We start from the raw sequence: 16,940 nt of genomic DNA, 5'->3' as shown, positions 1-16,940 counted from the left end.
GAGCCAGCCGGCCACTCCCAGCCACAGGCCCCCAAACACAAACAACGGCGCTTTTCCCTGGAAAACAAAACTCGCCTGCCAACATTTTGATGGCAGATTGCAGGAGCCACTTGGTACTATCAAACCAGCCCAACTTGGCACTGGTGCCACCATGGGTCTGGTCACCATCCTGCCTATCGTAGTTTTTCAGGAGCCAGCCGGTCACTCCCTGCCATAGGCCCCCAGACAAAACCTCGGCCCGTTTCCCTGGCAAACAAAAGTAAGCTGCCCCGCTTCTGGATGGCAGATTGCAGGACGCACTTGGTAGTATCAAACCAGCCCAACTTGGCACTGGTGCCACCTCAGGTCTGGGAACCATGCTGCGTATCGTGGATTCTAATTAGCCATCCGGCCACTCCCAGCCACAGGCCCCCAAACAAAAACAACGGCGCTTTTCCCTGGATAACAAACTCGCCTGCCAACTTTTTGATGGCAGATTGCAGGAGCCACTTGGTACTATCAAACCAGCCCAACTTGGCACTGGTGCCACCATGGGTCTGGTCACCATCCTGCCTATCGTAGCTTTTCAGGAGACAGCCGGTCACTCCCAGCCATAGGCCCCCAGACAAAAACCTCGGCCCTTTTCCCTGGCAAACAAAAGTAAGTTAACCCGCTTCTGGATGGCAGATTGCAGGAGCCACTTTTCACCATCAAACTAGCCCGACTTGGCACTGGTGTCACCTCTGGTCTGGGAACCATCCTGCCTGTCGTGGATTCTAATTAGCCAGCCGGCCACTCCCAGCCACAGGCCCCCAAACACAAACAACGGCGCTTTTCCCTGGGAAACAAAACTCGCCTGCCAAGTTTTTGATGGCAGATTACAGGAGCCACTTGGTACTATCAAACCAGCCCAACTTGGCACTGGTGCCACCATGGGTCTGGTCACCATCCTGCCTATCGTAGCCTTTCAGGAGGCAGCCGGTCACTCCCAGCCATAGGCCCCCAGACACAAACCTCGGCCCGTTTCCCTGGCCAACAAAAGTAAGCTGCCCCGCTTCTGGATGGCAGATTGCAGGAACCACTTGGTACTATCAAACCAGCCCAACTTGGGACTGGTGCCACCTTGGGTCTGGGAACCATCCTGCGTATCGTGGATTCTAAGGAGCCAGCCGGCCACTCCCAGCCACAGGCCCCCAAACACAAACAACGACGCTTTTCCCTGGAAAACAAAACTCGCCTGCCAACTTTTTGATGGCAGATTGCAGGAACCACTTGGTACTATCAAACCAGCCCGACTTGGCACTGGTGCCACCTTGGGTCTGGGAACCATCCTGCGTATCGTGGATTCTAAGGAGCCAGCCGGTCACTCCAGCCACAGGCCCGCAGACACAAACAACGGCGCTTTTCCCTGGAAAACAAAACTCGCCTGCCGACTTTTTGATGGCAGATTGCAGGAGCCACTTGGTACTATGAAATCAGCCGAACATGGCACTGGTGCCACCATGGGTCTGGTCACCATCCTGCCTATCGTAGCTTTTCAGGAGCCAGCCGGTCACTCCCAGCCATAGGCCCCCTGACACAAAGCTCGGCCCGTTTCCCTGGCAAACAAAAGTAAGCTGCCCCGCTTCTGGATGGCAGATTGCAGGACGCACTTGGTACTATAAAACCAGCCCGACTTGGCACTGGTGCCACCTCAGGTCTGGGAACCATCCTGCGTATCGTGGATTCTAAGGAGCCAGCCGGCCACTCCCAGCCACAGGCCCCCAAACACAAACAACGGCGCTTTTCCCTGGAAAACAAAACTCGCCTGCCGACATTTTGATGGCAGATTGCAGGAGCCACTTGGTACTATCAAACCAGCCCAACTTGGCACTGGTGCCACCATGGGTCTGGTCACCATCCTGCCTATCGTAGCTTTTCAGGAGCCAGCCGGTCACTCCCAGCCATAGGCCCCGAGACAAAAAGCTCGGACCGTTTCCCTGGCAAACAAAAGTAAGCTGCCCTGCTTCTGGATGGCAGATTGCAGGAGCCACTTTGCACCATCATACTAGCCCAACTTGGCACTGGTGCCACCTCTGGTCTGGGAACCATGCTGCGTATCGTGGATTCTAAGGAGCCAGCCGGCCACTCCCAGCCACAGGCCCCCAAACACAAACAACGGCGCTTTTTCCTGGAAAACAAAACTCGCCTGCCAAATTTGATGGCAGATTGCAGGAGCTACTTGGTACTATCAAATCAGCCCAACTTGCCACTGGTGCCACCTCTGGTCGGGTCACCATCCTGCCTATCGTAGCTTTTCAGGAGCCAGCCGGTCACTCCCAGCCATAGGCCCCCAGACAAAACCTCGGCCCGTTTCCCTGGCAAACAAAAGTCAGCTGCCCCGCTTCTGGATGGCAGATTGCAGGAACCACTTGGTACTATAAAACCAGCCCGACTTGGCACTGGTGCCACCTCTGGTCTGGGAACCATGCTGCGTATCGGGGATTCTAAGGAGCCAGCCGGCCACTCCCAGCCAAAGGCCCCCAAACACAAACAACGGCGCTTTTCCCTGGAAAACAAAACTCGCCTGCCAACTTTTTGATGGCAGATTGCAGGAGCCACTTGGTACTATCAAACCAGCTCAACTTGGCACTGGTGCCACCATGGGTCTGGTCACCATCCTGCCTATCTTAGCTTTTCAGGACCTAGCCGGTCACTACCAGTCATAGGCTCGCAGACACAAACCTCGGCCCGTTTCCCTGGCAAACAAAAGTAAGCTGCCCCGCTTCTGGATGGCAGATTGCAGGAGCCACTTGGTACTATCAAACCAGCCCAACTTGGCACTGGTGCCACCTTGGATCTGGGAACCATCCTGCGTATCGTGGATTCTAAGGAGCCAGCCGGTCACTCCCAGCCACAGGCCCCCAAACACAAACCACAGCGCTTTTCCCTGGAAAACTAAACCCGCCTGCCAACATTTTGATGGCAGATTGCAGGAGCCACTTGCTACTATCAAATCAGTCCAACTTGGCACTGGTGCCACCATGGGTCTGGTCACCATCCTGCCTATCGTAGCTTTTCAGGAGCCAGCCGGTCACTCCCAGCCATAGGCCCCCAGACACAAACCTCGGCCCGTTTCCCTGGCAAACAAAAGTAAGCTGCCCCGCTTCTGGATGGCAGATTGTAGGACGCACTTGGTACTATCAAACCAGCCCGACTTGGCACTGGTGCCACCTCTGGTCTGGGAACCATGGTGCGTATCGTGGATTCTAAGGAGCCAGCCGGCCACTCCCAGCCATAGGCACCCAAACACAAACAACGGCGCTTTTCCCTGGAAAACAAAACTCGCCTGCCAACATTTTGATGGCAGATTGCAGGAGCCACTTGGTACTATCAAACCAGCTCAACTTGGCACTGGTGCCACCATGGGTCTGCTCACCATCCTGCCTATCGTAGCTTTTCAGGAGCCAGACGGTCATTCCCAGCCATAGGCCCCCAGACAAAAACTCGGCCCGTTTCCCTGGCAAACAAAAGTAAGCTGCCCCGCTTCTGGATGGCAGATTGCAGGAGCCACTTTGCACCATCAAACTAGCCCGACTTGGCACTGGTGCCACCTTGGGTCTGGGAACCATCCTGCGTATCGTGGATTCTAAGGAGCCAGCCGGCCACTCCCAGCCATAGGCCCCCAAACAAAAACAACGGCGCTTTTCCCTGGAAAACAAAACTCGCCTGCCAAATTTTGACGGCAGACTGCAGGAGCCACTTGGTACTATCAAATCAGCCCAACTTGGGACTGGTGCCACCATGGGTCTGGTCACCATCCTGCCTATCGTAGCTTTTCAGGAGGCAGCCGGTCACTCCCAGCCATAGGCCACCAGACAAAAACCTCGGCCCGTTTCCCTGGCAAACAAAAGTAAGCTGCCCTGCTTCTGGATGGCAGATTGCAGGAACCACTTGGTACTATCAAACCAGCCCGACTTGGCACTGGTGCCACCTCAGGTCTGGATACCATGCTGCGTATCGTGGATTCTAAGGAGCCAGCCGGCCACTCCCAGCCACAGGCCCCCAAACACAAACAACGGCGCTTTTCCCTGGAAAACAAAACTCTCCTGCCAACTTTTTGATGGGAGATTCCAGGAGCCACTTGGTTTTATCAAATCAGACCAACTTGGCACTGGTGCCACCATGGGTCTGGTCACCATCCTGCCTATCGTAGCTTTTCAGGAGCCAGCCGGTCACTCCCAGCCATAGGCCCCCAGACAGAAATCTCGGCCCGTTTCCCTGACAAACAAAAGTAAGTTATCCCGCTTCTGGATGGCAGATTGCAGGAACCACTTGGTACTATCAAACCAGCCCGACTTGGCACTGGTGCCACCTCTGGTCTGGGAACCATCCTGCGTATCGTGGATTCTAATTAGCCATCCGTCCACTCCCAGCCACAGGCCCCCAAACAAAAACAACGGCGCTTTTCCCTGGAAAACAAAACTCGTCTGCCAACTTTTTGATGGCAGATTGCCAGAGCCACTTGGTACTATCAAACCAGCCCAACTTGGCACTGGTGCCACCTTGGGTCTGGGAACCATGCTGCGTATCGTGGATTATAAGGAGCCAGCCGGCCACTCCCAGCCACAGGCCCCCAAACACAAACCACAGCGCTTTTCCCTGGAAAACAAAATTCGCCGGCCAACTTTTTGATGGCAGATTGCAGGAGCCACTTGGTACTATCAAATCAGCCCAACTTGGCACTGGTGCCACCATGGGTCTGGTCACCATCCTGCCTATCGTAGCTTTTCAGGAGCCAGCCGGTCACTCCCAGCCATAGGCGCCCAGACACAAAGCTCTGCCCTTTTCCCTGGCAAACCAAAGTAAGCTGCCCCGCTTCTGGATGGCAGATTGCAGGAACCACTTTTCACCATCAAATAGCCCGACTTGGAACTGGTGCCACCTCTGGTCTGGGAACCATGCTGCGTATCGTGGATTCTAAGGAGCCAGCCGGCCACTCCCAGCCACAGGCCCCCAAACACAAACAACGGCGCTTTTCCCTGGAAAACAAAACTCGCCTGCCAACTTTTTGATGGCAGATTGCAGGAGCCACTTGGTACTATCAAATCAGCCCAACTTGGCACTGGTGCCACCATGGGTCTGGTCACCATCCTGCCTATCGTAGCTTTTCAGGAGCCAGCCGGTCACTCCCAGCCATAGGCTCCCAGACAAAAACCTCGGCCCGTTTCCCTGGCAAACAAAAGTAAGCTGCCCCGCTTCTGGATGGCAGATTGCAGGAACCACTTGGTACTATAAAACCAGCCCGACTTGGCACTGGTGCCACCTCTGGTCTGGGAACCATGCTGCGTATCGTGGATTCTAAGGAGCCAGCCGGCCACTCCCAGCCAAAGGCCCCCAAACACAAACAACGGCGCTTTTCCCTGGAAAACAAAACTCGCCTGCCAACATTTTGATGGCAGATTGCAGGAGCCACTTGGTACTATCAAACCAGCCCAACTTGGCACTTGTGCCACCATGGGTCTGGTCACCATCCTGCCTATCTTAGCTTTTCAGGACCTAGCCGGTCACTCCCTGCCATAGGCCCCCAGACACAAAACTCGACCCGTTTCCCTGGCAAACAAAAGTAAGCTGCCCCGCTTCTGGATGGCAGATTGTAGGACGCACTTGGTACTATCAAACCAGCCCGACTTGGCACTGGTGCCACCTTGGGTCTGGGAACCATCCTGCGTATCGTGGATTCTAAGGAGCCAGCCGGCCACTCCCAGCCACAGGCACCCAAACACAAACAACGGCGCTTTTCCCTGGAAAACAAAACTCGCCTGCCAACTTTTTGATGGCAGATTGCAGGAGCCACTTGGTGCTATCAAACCAGCCCAACTTGGCCCTTGTGCCACCATGGGTCTGCTCACCATCCTGCCTATCGTAGCTTTTCAGGAGCCAACCGCTCACTCCCAGCCATAGGCCCCCAGACAAAATGCTCGGCCCGTTTCCCTGGCAAACAAAAGTAAGCTGCCCCGCTTCTGGATGGCAGATTGCAGGACGCACTTGTACTATAAAACCAGGACGACTTGGCACTGGTGCCACCTCAGGTCTGGGAACCATCCTGCGTATCGTGGATTCTAAGGAGCCAGCCGGCCACTCCCAGCCACAGGCCCCCAAACACAAACAACGGCGCTTTTCCCTGGAAAACAAAACTCGCCTGCCGACATTTTGATGGCAGATTGCAGGAGCCACTTGGTACTATCAAACCAGCCCAACTTGGCACTGGTGCCACCATGGGTCTGGTCACCATCCTGCCTATCGTAGCTTTTCAGGAGCCAGCCGGTCACTCCCAGCCATAGGCCCCGAGACACAAAGCTCGGACCGTTTCCCTGGCAAACAAAAGTAAGCTGCCCCGCTTCTGGATGGCAGATTGCAGGAGCCACTTTGCACCATCATACTAGCCCGACTTGGCACTGGTGCCACCTTGGGTCTGGGAACCATCCTGCGTATCGTGGATTCTAAGCAGCCAGCCGGCCACTCCCAGCCACAGGCCCCCAAACACAAACAACGGCGCTTTTCCCTGGAAAATAAAAACTCGCCTGCCAAATTTTGACGGCAGATTGCAGGAGCCACTTGGTACTATCAAATCAGCCCAACTTGGGACTGGTGCCACCATGGGTCTGGTCACCATCCTGCCTATCGTAGCTTTTCAGGAGCCAGCCGGTCACTCCCAGCCATAGGCCCCCAGACAAAAACCTCGGCCCGTTTCCCTGGCAAACAAAAGTAAGCTGCCCTGCTTCTGGATGGCAGATTGCAGGAACCACTTGGTACTATCAAACCAGCAAAACTTGGCACTGGTGCCACCTTGGGTCTGGATACCATGCTGCATATCGTGGATTCTAAGGAGCCAGCCGGCCACTCCCGGCCACAGGCCCCCAAACACAAACAACGGCGCTTTTCCCTGGAAAACAAAATTCTCCTGCCAACTTTTTGATGGCAGATTGCAGGAGCCACTTGGTTTTATCAAATCAGCCCAACTTGGCACTGGTGCCACCATGGGTCTGGTCACCATCCTGCCTATCTTAGCTTTACAGGAGCCAGCCGGTCACTCCCCGCCATAGGCCCCCAGAGAAAAAGCTCGGCACGTTTCCCTGGCAAACAAAAGTAAGCTGCCCCGCTTCTGGATGGCAGATTGCAGGAGCCACTTTGCACCATCAAACTAGCCCGACTTGGCACTGGTGCCACCTTGGGTCTGGGAACCATCCTGCGTATCGTGGATTCTAAGGAGCCAGCCGGCCACTCCCAGCCATAGGCCCCCAAACAAAAACAACGGCGCTTTTCCCTGGAAAACAAAACTCGCCTGCCAAATTTTGACGGCAGACTGCAGGAGCCACTTGGTACTATCAAATCAGCCCAACTTGGGACTGGTGCCACCATGGGTCTGGTCACCATCCTGCCTATCGTAGCTTTTCAGGAGGCAGCCGGTCACTCCCAGCCATAGGCCACCAGACAAAAACCTCGGCCCGTTTCCCTGGCAAACAAAAGTAAGCTGCCCTGCTTCTGGATGGCAGATTGCAGGAACCACTTGGTACTATCAAACCAGCCCGACTTGGCACTGGTGCCACCTCAGGTCTGGATACCATGCTGCGTATCGTGGATTCTAAGGAGCCAGCCGGCCACTCCCAGCCACAGGCCCCCAAACACAAACAACGGCGCTTTTCCCTGGAAAACAAAACTCTCCTGCCAACTTTTTGATGGGAGATTGCAGGAGCCACTTGGTTTTATCAAATCAGACCAACTTGGCACTGGTGTCACCATGGGTCTGGTCACCATCCTGCCTATCGTAGCTTTTCAGGAGCCAGCCGGTCACTCCCAGCCATAGGCCCCCAGACAGAAATCTCGGCCCGTTTCCCTGACAAACAAAAGTAAGTTATCCCGCTTCTGGATGGCAGATTGCAGGAACCACTTGGTACTATCAAACCAGCCCGACTTGGCACTGGTGCCACCTCTGGTCTGGGAACCATCCTGCGTATCGTGGATTCTAATTAGCCATCCGTCCTCTCCCAGCCACAGGCCCCCAAACAAAAACAACGGCGCTTTTCCCTGGAAAACAAAACTCGTCTGCCAACTTTTTGATGGCAGATTGCCAGAGCCACTTGGTACTATCAAACCAGCCCAACTTGGCACTGGTGCCACCTTGGGTCTGGGAACCATGCTGCGTATCGTGGATTATAAGGAGCCAGCCGGCCACTCCCAGCCACAGGCCCCCAAACACAAACCACAGCGCTTTTCCCTGGAAAACAAAATTCGCCGGCCAACTTTTTGATGGCAGATTGCAGGAGCCACTTGGTACTATCAAATCAGCCCAACTTGGCACTGGTGCCACCATGGGTCTGGTCACCATCCTGCCTATCGTAGCTTTTCAGGAGCCAGCCGGTCACTCCCAGCCATAGGCCCCCAGACACAAAGCTCTGCCCTTTTCCCTGGCAAACCAAAGTAAGCTGCCCCGCTTCTGGATGGCAGATTGCAGGAACCACTTTTCACCATCAAATAGCCCGACTTGGAACTGGTGCCACCTCTGGTCTGGGAACCATGCTGCGTATCGTGGATTCTAAGGAGCCAGCCGGCCACTCCCAGCCACAGGCCCCCAAACACAAACAACGGCGCTTTTCCCTGGAAAACAAAACTCGCCTGCCAACTTTTTGATGGCAGATTGCAGGAGCCACTTGGTACTATCAAATCAGCCCAACTTGGCACTGGTGCCACCATGGGTCTGGTCACCATCCTGCCTATCGTAGCTTTTCAGGAGCCAGCCGGTCACTCCCAGCCATAGGCTCCCAGACAAAAACCTCGGCCCGTTTCCCTGGCAAACAAAAGTAAGCTGCCCCGCTTCTGGATGGCAGATTGCAGGAACCACTTGGTACTATAAAACCAGCCCGACTTGGCACTGGTGCCACCTCTGGTCTGGGAACCATGCTGCGTATCGTGGATTCTAAGGAGCCAGCCGGCCACTCCCAGCCAAAGGCCCCCAAACACAAACAACGGCGCTTTTCCCTGGAAAACAAAACTCGCCTGCCAACTTTTTGATGGCAGATTGCAGGAGCCACTTGGTACTATCAAACCAGCCCAACTTGGCACTTGTGCCACCATGGGTCTGGTCACCATCCTGCCTATCTTAGCTTTTCAGGACCTAGCCGGTCACTCCCTGCCATAGGCCCCCAGACACAAAACTCGACCCGTTTCCCTGGCAAACAAAAGTAAGCTGCCCCGCTTCTGGATGGCAGATTGTAGGACGCACTTGGTACTATCAAACCAGCCCGACTTGGCACTGGTGCCACCTTGGGTCTGGGAACCATCCTGCGTATCGTGGATTCTAAGGAGCCAGCCGGCCACTCCCAGCCATAGGCACCCAAACACAAACAACGGCGCTTTTCCCTGGAAAACAAAACTCGCCTGCCAACTTTTTGATGGCAGATTGCAGGAGCCACTTGGTGCTATCAAACCAGCCCAACTTGGCCCTTGTGCCACCATGGGTCTGCTCACCATCCTGCCTATCGTAGCTTTTCAGGAGCCAACCGCTCACTCCCAGCCATAGGCCCCCAGACAAAATGCTCGGCCCGTTTCCCTGGCAAACAAAAGTAAGCTGCCCCGCTTCTGGATGGCAGATTGCAGGACGCACTTGTACTATAAAACCAGGACGACTTGGCACTGGTGCCACCTCAGGTCTGGGAACCATCCTGCGTATCGTGGATTCTAAGGAGCCAGCCGGCCACTCCCAGCCACAGGCCCCCAAACACAAACAACGGCGCTTTTCCCTGGAAAACAAAACTCGCCTGCCGACATTTTGATGGCAGATTGCAGGAGCCACTTGGTACTATCAAACCAGCCCAACTTGGCACTGGTGCCACCATGGGTCTGGTCACCATCCTGCCTATCGTAGCTTTTCAGGAGCCAGCCGGTCACTCCCAGCCATAGGCCCCGAGACACAAAGCTCGGACCGTTTCCCTGGCAAACAAAAGTAAGCTGCCCCGCTTCTGGATGGCAGATTGCAGGAGCCACTTTGCACCATCATACTAGCCCGACTTGGCACTGGTGCCACCTTGGGTCTGGGAACCATCCTGCGTATCGTGGATTCTAAGCAGCCAGCCGGCCACTCCCAGCCACAGGCCCCCAAACACAAACAACGGCGCTTTTCCCTGGAAAATAAAAACTCGCCTGCCAAATTTTGACGGCAGATTGCAGGAGCCACTTGGTACTATCAAATCAGCCCAACTTGGGACTGGTGCCACCATGGGTCTGGTCACCATCCTGCCTATCGTAGCTTTTCAGGAGCCAGCCGGTCACTCCCAGCCATAGGCCCCCAGACAAAAACCTCGGCCCGTTTCCCTGGCAAACAAAAGTAAGCTGCCCTGCTTCTGGATGGCAGATTGCAGGAACCACTTGGTACTATCAAACCAGCAAAACTTGGCACTGGTGCCACCTTGGGTCTGGATACCATGCTGCATATCGTGGATTCTAAGGAGCCAGCCGGCCACTCCCGGCCACAGGCCCCCAAACACAAACAACGGCGCTTTTCCCTGGAAAACAAAATTCTCCTGCCAACTTTTTGATGGCAGATTGCAGGAGCCACTTGGTTTTATCAAATCAGCCCAACTTGGCACTGGTGCCACCATGGGTCTGGTCACCATCCTGCCTATCTTAGCTTTTCAGGAGCCAGCCGGTCACTCCCCGCCATAGGCCCCCAGAGAAAAAGCTCGGCACGTTTCCCTGGCAAACAAAAGTAAGCTACCCCGCTTCTGGATGGCAGATTGCAGGAGCCACTTTGCACCATCAAACTAGCCCGTCTTGGCACTGGTGCCACCTCTGGTCTGGGAACCATCCTGCGTATCGTGGATTCTAATTAGCCACCCGGCCACTCCCTACCACAGGCCCCCAAACACAAACAACGGCGCTTTTCCCTGGAAAACAAAACTCGCCTACCAACTATTTGATGGCAGATTACAGGAGCCACTTGGTACTATCAAACCAGCCCAACTTGGCACTGGTGCCACCATGGGTCTGGTCACAATCCTGCCTATCGTAACTTTTCAGGACCTAGCCGGTCACTCCCAGCCATAGGTCCCCAGTCACAAACCTCGGCCCGTTTCCGTGGCAAACAAAAGTAAGCTGCCCCACTTCTGGATGGCAGATTGCAGGAACCACTTGGTAGTATCAAACCAGCACAACTTGGCACTGGTGGCACCTCTTGTCTGGTAACCATGCTGCGTATCGTGGTTTCTAAGGAGCCAGCCGGGCACTCCCAACCACAGGTCCCCAAACACAAACAATGGCGCTTTTCCCTGGAAAACAAAACTCGCCTGACAACTTTTTGATGGCAGATTGCAGGAGCCACTTGGTTTTATCAAACCAGCCCAACTTGGCACTGGTGCCACCATGGGTCTGGTCACCATCCTGCCTATCGTAGCTTTTCAGGAGCCAGCCGGTCACTCCCTGCCATAGGCCCCGAGACAGAAAGCCCGGCCCGTTTCCCTGGCAAACAAAAGTAAGCTGCCCCGCTTCTGGATGGCAGATTGCAGGAGCCACTTTGTACTATCAAACCAGCCCGACTTGGCACTGGTGCCACCTCTGGTCTGGGAACCATGCTGCGTATCGTGGATTTTAAGGAGCCAGTCGGCCACTCCCAGCCATACGCCTCCAAACACAAACAACGGTCCATTTCCCTGGCAAACAAAAGTAAGCTGCCCCGCTTCTGGATGTCAGATTGCAGGAACCACTTGTTGCCAAGTTGGGGTGGTTTGATAGTACCAAGTGGCTCCTGCAATCTGCCATCAAAAAGTTGGCAAGCGAGTTTTGTTTTCCAGGGAAAAGCGCCGTTGTTTGTGTTTGGGGGCCTGTGGCTGGGAGTGGCCAGCTGTCTCCTTAGAATCCACGATACGCAGGATGGGTCCCAGACCAGAGGTGGCACCAGTGCCAAGTCGGGCTGGTTTGATGGTGCAAAGTGACTCCTGCAATCTGCCATCCAGAAGCGGGGTAGCTTACTTTTGTTTGCCAGGGAAACGGGTAGAGCTTTGTGTCTGGGGGCCTATGGCTGGGAGTGACCGGCTGGCTCCTGAAAAGCTACGATAGGCAGGATGGTGACCAGACCCATGGTGGCACCAGTGCCAAGTTGGGCTGGTTTGATAGTACCAAGTGGCTCCTGCAATCTGCCATCAAAAAGTTGGCAGGTGAGTTTTGTTTTCCAGGGAAAAGCACCGTTGTTTGTGTTTGGGGGCCTGTGGCTGGGAGTGGCCAGCTGGCTCCTTAGAATCCACGATACGCAGGATGGTTCCCAGACCAGAGGTGGCACCAGTGCCATGTTGGCCTGGTTTGATAGTACCATGTGGCTCCTGCAATCTGCCATCCAGAAGCGGGGCTGCTTACTTTTGTTTGCCAGGGAAACGGGCCGAGATATTTGTCTGGGGGCCTATGGCTGGGAGTGAGCGGCTGGCTCCTGAAAAGCTACGATAGGCAGGATGGTGACCAGACCCATGGTGGCACCAGTGCCAAGTTGGGCTGGTTTGATAGTACCAAGTGGCTCCTGCAATCTGCCATCAAAAAGTTGTCAGGCGACTTTTGTTTTCCAGGGAAAAGCGCCGTTGTTCTTGTTTAGAGGCCTGTGGCTGGGAGTGGCCGGCTGCCTCCTTTGAACCCAGGATACGCAGGATGGTTCCCAGAGCCAAGGTGGCACCAGTGCCAAGTTGGGCTGGTTTGATAGTACCAAGTGGCTCCTGCAATCTGCCATCCAGAAGCGGGTCAGCTTACTTTTGTTTCCCAGGGAAACAGGCCGAGGATTGTGTCTGGGGGCCTATGGCTGGGAGTGACCGGCTGGCTACTGAAAAGCTACGATAGGCAGGATGGTTACCAGACTCATGGTGGCACCAGTGCCAAGTCGGGCTGGTTTGATAATACTAAATAGCTCCTGAAATCTGCCATTCAGACGCGGGGCAGCGGATTTTTGTTTGCTGGAGAAAAGTTCCGTGGTTTTATTTTGGGGGTATATGGCTGGACGTGGCCGGCTGGCTCCTTAAAAAGATCGATACGCAGGATTGTTCCCTGACCCAAGGTGGCATCACTGTCAAGTCGGGCTGTTTTCGTAGTACCAAGTGCGTCCTGCAATTTGCCATCCAGAAGAGGGGCAGTTGAGTTTTGTTTGCCAGAGCAAAGGGCCGTGGTATGTGTTTGGGGGCATATGGCTGAGAGTGGCCGGCTGGCCCCTGAAAATCCACGATAGGCAGGATGGTTCCCAGAGCCAAGGTGGCACCAGTGCCATGTTGGCCTGGTTTGATAGTACCATGTGGCTGCTGTAATCTGCCATCCAGAAGCGGGGCAGCTTACTTTTGTTTGCCAGGGAAACGGGCCGAGATATTTGTCTGGGGGCCTATGGCTGGGAGTGAGCGGCTGGCTCCTGAAAAGCTACGATAGGCAGGATGGTGACCAGACCCATGGTGGCACCAGTACCAAGTTGCGCTGGTTTGATAGTACCAAGTGGCTCCTGCAATCTGCCATCAAAAATTTGGCAGGCGAGTTTTGTTTTCCAGGGAAAAGCGCCGTTGTTTTTGTTTAGAGGCCTGTGGCTGGGAGTGGCCGCCTGTCCTCGTAGAATCTACGTTACGCAGCATGGTTCCCAGAGCCAAGGTGGCACGAGGGCCAAGTCGGGCAGGTTTGATAGTACCAAATGCATCCTGCAATCTGCCATCCAAAAGCGGGGCAGTTTACTTTTGTTTGCCAGGGAAACGGGCCGAGGTTTGTGTCTGGGGGCCTATGGCAGGGAGTGACCGGCTGGCTCCTGAAAAGCTACGATAGGCAGGATGGTGACCAGACCCATGGTGGCACCAGTGCCAAGTTGGGCTGATTTGATAGTACCAAGTGGCTCCTGCAATCTGCCATCAAAAAGTTGTCAGGCGACTTTTGTTTTCCAGGGAAAAGCGCCGTTGTTCTTGTTTAGAGGCCTGTGGCTGGGAGTGGCCGGCTGCCTCCTTTGAACCCAGGATACGCAGGATGGTTCCCAGAGCCAAGGTGGCACCAGTGCCAAGTTGGGCTGGTTTGATAGTACCAAGTGGCTCCTGCAATCTGCCATCCAGAAGCGGGTCAGCTTACTTTTGTTTCCCAGGGAAACGGGCCGAGGTTTGTGTCTGGGGGCCTATGGCTGGGAGTGACCGGCTGGCTACTGAAAAGCTACGATAGGCAGGATGGTTACCAGACTCATGGTGGCACCAGTGCCAAGTCGGGCTGGTTTGATAATACTAAATAGCTCCTGAAATCTGCCATTCAGACGCGGGGCAGCGGATTTTTGTTTGCTGGAGAAAAGTTCCGTGGTTTTATTTTGGGGGTATATGGCTGGACGTGGCCGGCTGGCTCCTTAAAAAGATCGATACGCAGGATTGTTCCCTGACCCAAGGTGGCATCACTGTCAAGTCGGGCTGTTTTCGTAGTACCAAGTGCGTCCTGCAATTTGCCATCCAGAAGAGGGGCAGTTGAGTTTTGTTTGCCAGAGCAAAGGGCCGTGGTATGTGTTTGGGGGCATATGGCTGAGAGTGGCCGGCTGGCCCCTGAAAATCCACGATAGGCAGGATGGTTCCCAGAGCCAAGGTGGCACCAGTGCCATGTTGGCCTGGTTTGATAGTACCATGTGGCTGCTGTAATCTGCCATCCAGAAGCGGGGCAGCTTACTTTTGTTTGCCAGGGAAACGGGCCGAGATATTTGTCTGGGGGCCTATGGCTGGGAGTGACCGGCTGGCTCCTGAAAAGCTACGATAGGCAGGATGGTGACCAGACCCATGGTGGCACCAGTACCAAGTTGCGCTGGTTTGATAGTACCAAGTGGCTCCTGCAATCTGCCATCAAAAATTTGGCAGGCGAGTTTTGTTTTCCAGGGAAAAGCGCCGTTGTTTTTGTTTAGAGGCCTGTGGCTGGGAGTGGCCGCCTGTCCTCGTAGAATCTACGTTACGCAGCATGGTTCCCAGAGCCAAGGTGGCACGAGGGCCAAGTCGGGCAGGTTTGATAGTACCAAATGCATCCTGCAATCTGCCATCCAAAAGCGGGGCAGTTTACTTTTGTTTGCCAGGGAAACGGGCCGAGGTTTGTGTCTGGGGGCCTATGGCAGGGAGTGACCGGCTGGCTCCTGAAAAGCTACGATAGGCAGGATGTTTACCAGACCCATGGTGGCACCAGTGCCAAGTTGGGCTGATTTGATAGTACCAAGTGGCTCCTGCAATCTGCCATCCAGAATCGGGGCAGCTTACTTTTGTTTTCCAGGGAAACGGGCCGAGGTTTGTGTCTGGGGGTCTATGGCTGGGAGTGACCGCCTGGCTCCTGAAAAGCTACGATAGGCAGGATGGTGACCAGACCCATGGTGGCACCAGTGCCAAGTTGGGCTGGTTTGATAGCACCAAGTGGCTCCTGAAATCTGCCATCAAAATGTTGGCAGGCGAGTTTTGTTTTCCAGGGAAAAGCGCCGTTGTTTGTGTTTGGGCGCCTGTGGCTCAGAGTGGCCGGGTGGCTCCTTAGAATCCACGATACGCAGGATGGTTCCCAGACCCAAGGTGGCACCAGTGCCAAGTCGGGCTGGTTTGACACTACCAAGTGGCTCCTGCAATCTGCCATCCAGAATCGGGGCAGCTTAATTTTGTTTGCCAGGGAAACGGTCCGAGGTTTGTGTCTGGGGGACTATGGCTGGGAGTGACCGGCTGGCTCCTGAAATGCTACAATAGGCAGGATGGTTCCCAGACCCATAGTGGCACCAGTGCCAAGTTGGGATGATTTGATAGTACCAAGTGGCTCCTGCAATCTGCCATCAAAAAGCTGGCAGGCGAGTTTTGTTTTCCAGGGAAAAGCGCCGTTGTTTGTGTTTGGGGGCCTGTGGCTGGGAGTGGCCGGCTGGCTCCTTAGAATCCACGATATGCAGGATTGTTCCCAGACCCAAGGTGGCACCAGTGCCAAGTCGGGCTGGTTTGATGGTGCAAAGTGGCTCCTGCAATCTGCCATCCAGACGCGGGGCAGCGGATTTTTGTTTCCATGAGAAATGGTCCGTGGTTTGTTTTTGGGGGTATATGGCTGGGCGTGGCCGGCTGGCTCCTTAAAAAGCTCGATATGCAGGATGGTTCCCTGACACAAGGTGGCACCAGTGCCACGTCGGGCGGTTTTCGTAGTACAAAGTGCGTCCTAAAATTTGCCATCCAGAAGAGGGGCAGTTGAGTTTTGTTTGCCAGAGAAAAGGTCCGTGGTTTGTTTTTGGGGGCATATGGCTGAGAGTGGCCGGCTGGCCCCTGAAAATCCACGATAGGCAGGATGGTTCCCAGACCAGAGGTGTCACCAGTGCCAAGTCGGGCTGGTTTGATAGTACTAAATAGCTCCTGCAATCTGCCATGCAGAAGCGGGGCAGCTTACTTTTGTTTGCCAGGGAAACGGGCCGAGGTTTGTGTCTGGGGGCCTATGGCTGGGAGTGACCGGCTGGCTCCTGAAAAGCTACGATAGGCAGGATGGTGACCAGACCCATGGTGGCACCAGTGCCAAGTTGGGCTGGTTTGATAGTACCAAGTGGCTCCGGCAATCTGCCATCAAAAAGTTGGCAGGCGAGTTTTGTTTTCCAGGGAAAAGCGCCGTTGTTTGTGTTTGGGGGCCTGTGGCTGGGAGTGGCCAGCTGGCTCCTTAGAACCCACGATACGCAGGATGGTTCCCAGACCAGAGGTGGCACCAGTGCCAAGTTGGGCTGGTTTGATAGTACCATGTGGCTCCTGCAATCTGCCATCCAGAAGCGGGGCTGCTTACTTTTGTTTGCCAGGGAAACGGGCCGAGATATTTGTCTGGGGGCCTATGGCTGGGAGTGAGCGGCTGGCTCCTGAAAAGCTACGATAGGCAGGATGGTGACCAGACCCATGGTGGCACCAGTGCCAAGTTGGGCTGGTTTGATAGTACCAAGTGGCTCCTGCAATCTGCCATCAAAAAGTTGTCAGGCGACT

This window comes from Melospiza melodia, chromosome 2, assembly GCF_035770615.1.
Source record: "Melospiza melodia melodia isolate bMelMel2 chromosome 2, bMelMel2.pri, whole genome shotgun sequence".
NCBI classification, from domain to species: domain Eukaryota; kingdom Metazoa; phylum Chordata; class Aves; order Passeriformes; family Passerellidae; genus Melospiza; species Melospiza melodia.
The sequence above is the reverse complement of the archived record's forward strand: the minus strand, read 5'-3'. Positions refer to the sequence as shown.